Raw genomic sequence first — 8,265 nt, 5'->3', positions numbered from 1 at the left:
ACACTCACTAGCAACTCTTGGAAGAAAGACGAAGCGGAGATCTTTCTATTCATGAAAGAATGATAAATATTAGAATTCGAGTGACTCACAGGGGAAAATCCATCTTGTTCCAAATGGGTTCTCAAGCAAGACAGGAAGCACACGTGCTACAATTTCAACAGGAGCGGAGAGTTGCTTGGCTTTAAGCGCGAAAAGATTTTATGAAAGTCCCGCCTTTCCTTTACTTTAATGCGGTTTTGAGATGGTGGTCAAACCAACCCTGCTTTTTGGGGAATGAAGGGGACATTATTTGTACCAAGACAATCCACCAAATAAGATCAACCATCAAAACGGAATGTTACATTCTACCATCCTTATAACGAACTTCGTCCTCGAAGTTTACTCACACTCACAACCAACATACTACTATAAGCACTGCCATTACCTGTAATAAATACAACCATAATCTCGGCCTTTGATTTTCAATCATTTGGCACGTGTGAATCATGTCTCATCGGTGAGATGACTCGTATTTCCTTCAAAGGTGTTGGAATGCGCGCTGCTGACCTATTAGGACTCATACACACGGATGTATGTGGACCTATGTCAATCACCGCACGAGAAGGCTATAGGTATTTCATCACTTTCACGGATGATTTAAGTAGATATGGCTATGTCTACTTAATGAAACATAAAAGTGAATCCTTTGAGAAATTCAAGGAATACCAAAATAGGGTACAGAACCTATTGGGTAGAAAGATTAAAACACTACGTTCAGATCGTGGTGGCGAGTATCTTTCTCACGAGTTTGATCAACACCTAAAAGACGTGGGGGATTGCCCTACGCTTAACTCCACCTGAACACCTCAATTGAATGGTGTGTCCGAACGGAGAAATCGAACACTACTTGATATGGTTCGATCCATGATGAGTCACACCGTGTTGCCCGACTCATTGTGGGGTTATGCTCTTACTCACACCGCTCTAATACTTAACCAAGTCCGTCTAAAGCTGTTGACAAGACTCCATATGAACTATGGAAGGGAACGGTCCCTAACTTGTCCTTTATACGGGTTTGGGGCTGCGAGGCTTATGTCAAGTGGAGACACGAGGATAAGCTCGGCCCGCGATCGGTCAAGACGTACTTTATAGGTTATCCTAAAGGAACGCTTGGTCATTACTTTTATTCGCCAACCGAACAACGTGTTTTTGTTGCGGCTAGTGCGACATTCTTAGAGAAGGAATTTCTCGAGAATGCAAAGAGTGATAGAACCTTCGAACTGTCGGAGATTCCAGAACCAAGTACCGAGCAACTATTGGAGGAACCTATTCCTTCAATCCCGGCTGCGGTTAACATTCCTGAGGAACCTAGGAGGTCGGGAAGAGTCTCTATTCCTCCGGACAGATACATTGGTATGGTCGAGGAACATGACATAGATGACGTTCTACTCTTAACGAGTAGTGAGCCCGCAACCTATAAAGGTGCCATGACTAGTTTCGACTCAAAGCTATGGCTTGAGGCCATGCAATCCGAGATGGACTCTATGTATGAGAACAACGTGTGGGATCTTGTTGACTTACCTGCTAAGGTTCGTCCCCTTCAATGCAAATGGCTTTACAAGATAAAGCATTTCGTGGAAGGTCAACAAGATATCTATAAAGCACGACTAGTTGCTAAAGGTTTCACCCAAGTGCCAGGTTTGCACTACGATGAAATTTTTGCACCCGTAGTCATGCTGCGTTCCATTCGGATTATCTTAGCGATCGCCGCTTTTCATGACTATGAAATTTGGCAAATGGATGTGAAAACCGCCTTCTTAAACGGCTTTTTGGAGGAAGAGTTATACATGGTACAACCCGAAGGTTTCATCGATCCTTTACATCCTAAGAAAGTATGCAAGCTTAAGCGTTCCATTTATGGACTTAAGCAAGCATCTCGGAGTTGGAATCATCGCTTCGACCAAGTGATTAAAGAAAATGGATTTACTCGATCGGTCGAGGAACCATGTCTTTATATCAAGTCGAGTGGGAGCAAGATTGTCTTCCTAATATTGTATGTCGATGACATACTCCTGATTGGGAATGACATACCTCTCTTAACTTCGGTGAAAGTATGGTTGAAAAACCATTTCCAGATGAAAGATCTGGGAGAGGCACAGAGAATTCTAGGCATCCCTATCTATCGAGATAGATCACGACGGATGCTATCTCTCAGTCAGGAGTCTTACATAGACAAAGTCCTAGAGAGATTCAACATGACTAACTCCAAGAAGGGGTTCCTTCCTATGGCTCCAGGGGTGCATTTGAGCAAGTCTCAGGCACCAGAGACACCGGAAGAGAAAGAGCGCATGACACGGATTCCTTATGCGTCGGCTATAGGATCAATCATGTATGCCATGATATGCACACGTCCGGACGTGGCATATGCATTGAGTATGACAAGTCGATTCCAACAGCATCCAGGTGAATCACATTGGTTAGCTGTCAAGAACATTCTTAAGTACCTCCGGAGGACTAAAGATTGGGCATTGACTTATGGAGGCCCTCAAAAGCTATGCGCAACCGGATTCTGACGCTAGCTTCCAAACGGATCGAGATGACTCGAAATCTCGGTCTGATTCGTTTTTACTCTTAATGGCGCTGCGGTCACCGGAAGAGTTCGAAACAAACTATTACAAAGAGATTCTACGACCGAGTCCGAGTACTATCTTTGCGTCGAAGCTACAAAGGAAGCGATATGGATGCGTCAATTCTTACATGGACTATCTGTAGTGCCTAGTTCGAATGACCCGATCACCATCTATTGTGACAATAGTGGTGCCATCTTCCAAGCTAAGGAGCCAAAGTCTAGCAACAAGTCTAGACATGTACAACGGAAAGCTCATCTAATCCGGGATTACGTGGAGCAAAAGGAAGTAGTGATAGAAAAGATTGCTACAGATGATAACATAGCAGATCCTCTCACTAAAGCATTACGACAAGATAAGCATGAAGGGCACGTTAATTCCATGGGAATTAAACGTGTTCCTAAGTTATAGTACTCTTTTATGGATTAGATCCATTCCCTTTTGTACTCTATACGACATCATCGTTTTGATATTTATATATTTTGTTTTTCATGTGGAATTGTACGACAATTTTTGAACACCACAAAGTGAACTGAACGAACATTATATTTTTTAGTCCTTAATTGCCCACATGAGCTGATAACTCTGGCAATTATTTTGTGACGTTGGTTGATGGTGGGTTCAACGAGCCATAAGTCAACCGGTTGACTGACCAATCACAGAGGCGATTTATACGGATATTTCGTAGGACACAATTGTGACATCGACGTGGAGTCCTAAATGTTTTATAACATTCGGTGCCCGGTCGTGGATAGGACTTCCATGGTGATCCTAAGAGTCGATTCTTTTGACTATCGACTGTCTCTTGAGACTAAAGGCGATTTTGGGTGACTTTGGTTTCTTTCTCACGGTCATCCGTAACAGGGGGCCAAGTAGATTTTTTCTAGGTCATTTCATGTTGTGCTTAGATCGGAAGGAGTTCGAGTTGAAGGAAATATTCAGCCTTTATCGGTACTCGATATTTCTCGGGGCCACTCGAGGAGTCAGAATCGAAATGCATGGCCATGCTCGGATACGGATTCGTTTTATCAGTTAAGTTACTCTCTAGTCGGGGAAACCACTCTTGATACAGATCGATTGTAAAATACGACCTTTGAGGATCCGGATCTGCAAATTGTTTTACATTGAGTGGGAGAAAGTTTTAAATGAATATGAGAATCGGTTATCGCACATACACTTGTACGGACAAGTGGGAGTTTGTTGGAGCTTGTGTCCTCCAGTTAGTGCGGATAACGTCATTGCACATACACTTGTACGGACAAGTGGGAGCTTGTTGGGGCTGGTGTCCTTAACATTTAGTGCAAGGACTTATAAACCTCTAAAAGGATCAAAGGGCATACTTTTGGTATTATTATCAGTTGATCCACGTTTATCAATAACGGTTGGCTTGCTAGATAAGTTTGACGTTATTGTCATACAGATGGCGGTGATCAACTGGTCCCTAAAAGTCACACCTATAGGATACGTTTGAGAGATGTGACAGTATGAAAATACAGTCATGTTGATGCCAATTTTGACTAACCAGTTAGTCCGAGTTATTTGACTAATAATAAGTCAAAATGTGATGTTGAGATATGTTATTTAATACGGATTAAATAATAATGGCTAAGGCGAATTAAGCAGTTAATTCGTAAATTGAATATAAGCGTTTTATATTTAATTAAATGTATATTGAATATAATTATACAATATCGTCTTTGTCGGACATGTATTAATGTTTCAACTAATCCGTATTATTAGTTGATGCTTTAATAACCGATAACCGATGACGATTTATAACAAAACCGCGTCATATACATTTTAGCGATTTACGAACCGGACCATGAGCTAATTCTAAAAGGAAGTGGAAGCTCACTTCCCAAGGTCCCTCTCGGTTTTGCCGAGATTAGGAGAACAAAAGGAGAGCTTCTCCTCTTGCTTAACCTAATTGTCATTAGTAAAAAATAATTAGGGTTTCGGAACATTTTTCTCTGAAACTCCTAGATCTCACATCGACAAAACTCACAATAGCTTTCTCAATATTGCAAGTCAATTAGAAAGCATTTCTAGCACAAGGGCATAGTCTCTGACGGTCTTGGGTGCAACAATTAGGAGGAAATCTCTGTTGATTTCTGTTCTTTACGTCGTGCATCAAAGGACCCGAGGTTGATTCTTTATCTTTATCGTTTTATTGTTGTATTTCGTTTATGACCATATTTCACATGTTAAATTTACGTTATAGTCCTAAATTTAAAGGGTCTTATACGGATATTACCCCACAATTTACTCTACACAAACACTCAAACTTCCAATTATATTATAACATGTACAACCATCAAACTCTTTTTGTCGCATCCTACCCCTCTTAAGAGAAATGTTACGTCCTCGTAACTCACTAATACTAGATCCTTAACTATATCTTCTCATTATCTTCATCACCACCGCATATCAACGATATCCGCCTATAGTCTCGACACCTACTACATCCATTCCTATATCAAGGCTCTCTTACTCTAGCTGTTCTCATACCTCAATTCATTCGGAACATCACACAACCTATACCACAAACGACATACTTCTTTATACATGCACTTATCTCTACAATCATAACTCATGATCCACAATTGTTACACACACTCACGCTAGATCCTCAAGCTTTCCTGTTTATTGCCGTAAAACTCATCCATAACTTAACATAATACTAGTTCCCAACACCCTACACTCACTGTCCTAACAAAGATCACGAACCACTTGTCGCTTCTAGCTCAGCATACATCCATTCCACACAACTCTTGCCACCACTATGTCCCAATAACAGAATATCACTATACCATGACAACAACGGAAACATACTCAACTTTCTTCCATATCCTACTCTACCCTCAATCCAAAGCCGAAACTGATAAGAAACATTAATAAACAAAACAACACTCTATATGCCCAGACCGACACTGACAGCAAACAACAGTAAACAAACAACAATCTAAGTAACTAAGATATACTTTCGAAAGTTTGTCTCATCAGTAAATAAACAACAATCTATATAACCGTGCCCGGATCGCCATTCGGCCACAACAACCATATCGACAGACATCGCAACTTTTACAATCTCATAACACTCTCTCAGTACAACTTTCTTGACCAGAAGACTTTCTTAAAACCGCTCTATTAGATCACGACGCAACATATTACACGGAATCACAGAGACCAATCTTATGAATATTATCCATACCATGACTCATGAGGTCAGAACCTCACACAAACATTTACACATATCATGGACCCATAATCGAATGAAACTAGCCAATCCTGATTACGTAAGTTACCACCTGATAAAGGTTACCTCTCGCCCGTGCTTAACTCGTATGCCATTCCTATCTCATTCTCCCATTCACATAACTACCACTTCCTGACTAACGTAACCATACCGTTAATACTCAACTACTAACACCTGCCTCCTATAACCATATTTCATACCCCCTCACAACCATACATATCAATCCGGCCTCTACAAAAAAAATTAACCTCTTTAGAATGACTATCTTTCCTATTTATCATCACCCTTAACCACTAGTGACAATACCACAACACCACCATTGTTCATGTGACTACTCTCTTACTATCACTTCCTAATGTAACAATCGTTTCCTCTCTTTGGTTGTCACCCCAAATAACGAACATTAAATCCATCAACAAAATTTACCTCAACATTATTTCCAATTCTATCCTTATTAGATCGTCACCTAACTCTCCACCAAAACCTCATATCGTGTAAACACTCTGCCAGCTTCTTAATCCCTTAATACCTCGAAACTCACGGCTAACATGTCGTCCTGAACTCCTATATAACTATTAACTCACAGCCTCTCATGATGTTATCGTGCCTTTCCATGATTCCTTATATTCATGTCCCATAACTTTGATCAACGTCCTCCAAAATTACTTCCATCCAATAATGTAGACACCTCATTTCTGCACCTCCCGCAAACCACTCAATGATGATTGGGCCGCATGTTTGGTATACAGAACGATTTGTGACAATTCATAAGTTTATCGTCAAGTGATCGCTCAAACAATTATGTCTACCTCATGGTCGTCATCTAGGTGTCATTACGGTCGTTTTGGCAGTAATTAGAGTACATTTGGAGTCTGGGTCAAAAACCGTCTTCATTTCCTAAAACCGTCAAATCCTGAATCAAAGCAATGGGCTTGTCTACCTAAGGTTAGGATGTCATAAAATGTTGAGATTATATCTCATTTTGAGTCCCATGTCACTTCTTTGGGCTAAACTAAAAGTTTACATTACAAAATGTGCATTTCATTTAGTTAAAATGACAACCCGAACTTTGGGCCCGTTTTACGAGGTCATAACGAGTTTTTTGGGTCAGGCCTATTTCAGATAAAGTTCTAGACCTCTTTCTTAGGTTTCCAACGCCACCGAAATCACCTTATTCCGAGTCTTGTAGAGAAAGTTATGCCTAAAATACGACAGGCTGTCAAACGCGCTTTCTTGCGCAGGAGAACCCGCTGAGGAAAGGACGCAGCAAGTGCTGCGCCTCTTCCAAGGGACGCAGCACCTGCTGCGCCTTTCCCTCAAGGTTTTCTTTTTGTCCAAGTTTCCGTGTTTAACCTAAGTCGGTTATTTCCGGATCTTTCCTTCCGTATCTTACTCTTACCCTAATTCCGTGATTAGTATAAATAGAGACCTTCGGTCTCACATATTTCTCACGCGAGTGTCCGCCCTTCTATTCTCCCTTTGCATTCTAGACCTTTGTTCTTACTTTTTGGCGTCTACGTGCTTGAACTTTCGACCACGTAAGCTCGGATCCTTCTGAGTACCAGCCTCGTTTGCATGACCGACCAATTTGACCAACTCCACAATCAATCAACTTAATTAATCTAATCGTTTTCCTCTTACGAGGGCACTTTCATATTTTCATTATAGCTCGAGTCGAGCATCGCTAATCGATAACTTAGTCCTTCTCGTTTCGTCAAACATGTAAGTCTGAGGGTGTAAATCTCTCTTTTATTATTGTTCTTTACTTTTGTATCATCATTAATGTAAGGTTTATGTCGAAAATACTTATTAAAACCGATTTCTAAAACCGTGCTTTAAAACCTCTTTTTACGGATTTCCAGAAGACAAACCGTCGAGAAAGGACGCAGCAACTGCTGCGCCTCTTCGAAGGAGCGCAGTTCCTGCTGCGCCTCTTCGTGAGGCTGCCGCAGTTCCTGCTTCCTTTCTTCTTCCTTCATCCTCTGTAATTCGTTCGTCAAAACTTTGTTTCGTTTGTTTCCTGTTAATTCTTTGACATAATAGCTTATCATCTCATATGTATATTATTTCATTCATTCACATGTTTAATTCGTCATTAAATTCGACTTAAATCCCTTATAATCCGATATTTGCGGGTTTTCGTCATTAAATTCAATCCGGGTTGTAGAGATTCGATTTGTTCATATCGAGTTTCTGGAATTCGATCCTTGATATATTTTCCACCTGTTATTCATCGCATATTCGTCATTAATTCGTCATTAATTCATCATGTTTAAACCTATTTTGTTCACCTATGTCACTAATCAATCATTCTTTCATGTAGTTAATTCGTTAATTTTCCGTCTCATCCATGTTTTATTGCTTTTATGACCATTAATCATATGCAAATAACCTGATAATCAC

Source organism: Silene latifolia, unplaced genomic scaffold (genome assembly GCF_048544455.1).
Source record: "Silene latifolia isolate original U9 population unplaced genomic scaffold, ASM4854445v1 scaffold_154, whole genome shotgun sequence".
In the NCBI taxonomy this organism is placed as follows: Eukaryota; Viridiplantae; Streptophyta; class Magnoliopsida; order Caryophyllales; family Caryophyllaceae; genus Silene; species Silene latifolia.
This window is presented reverse-complemented; position numbering follows the sequence as displayed.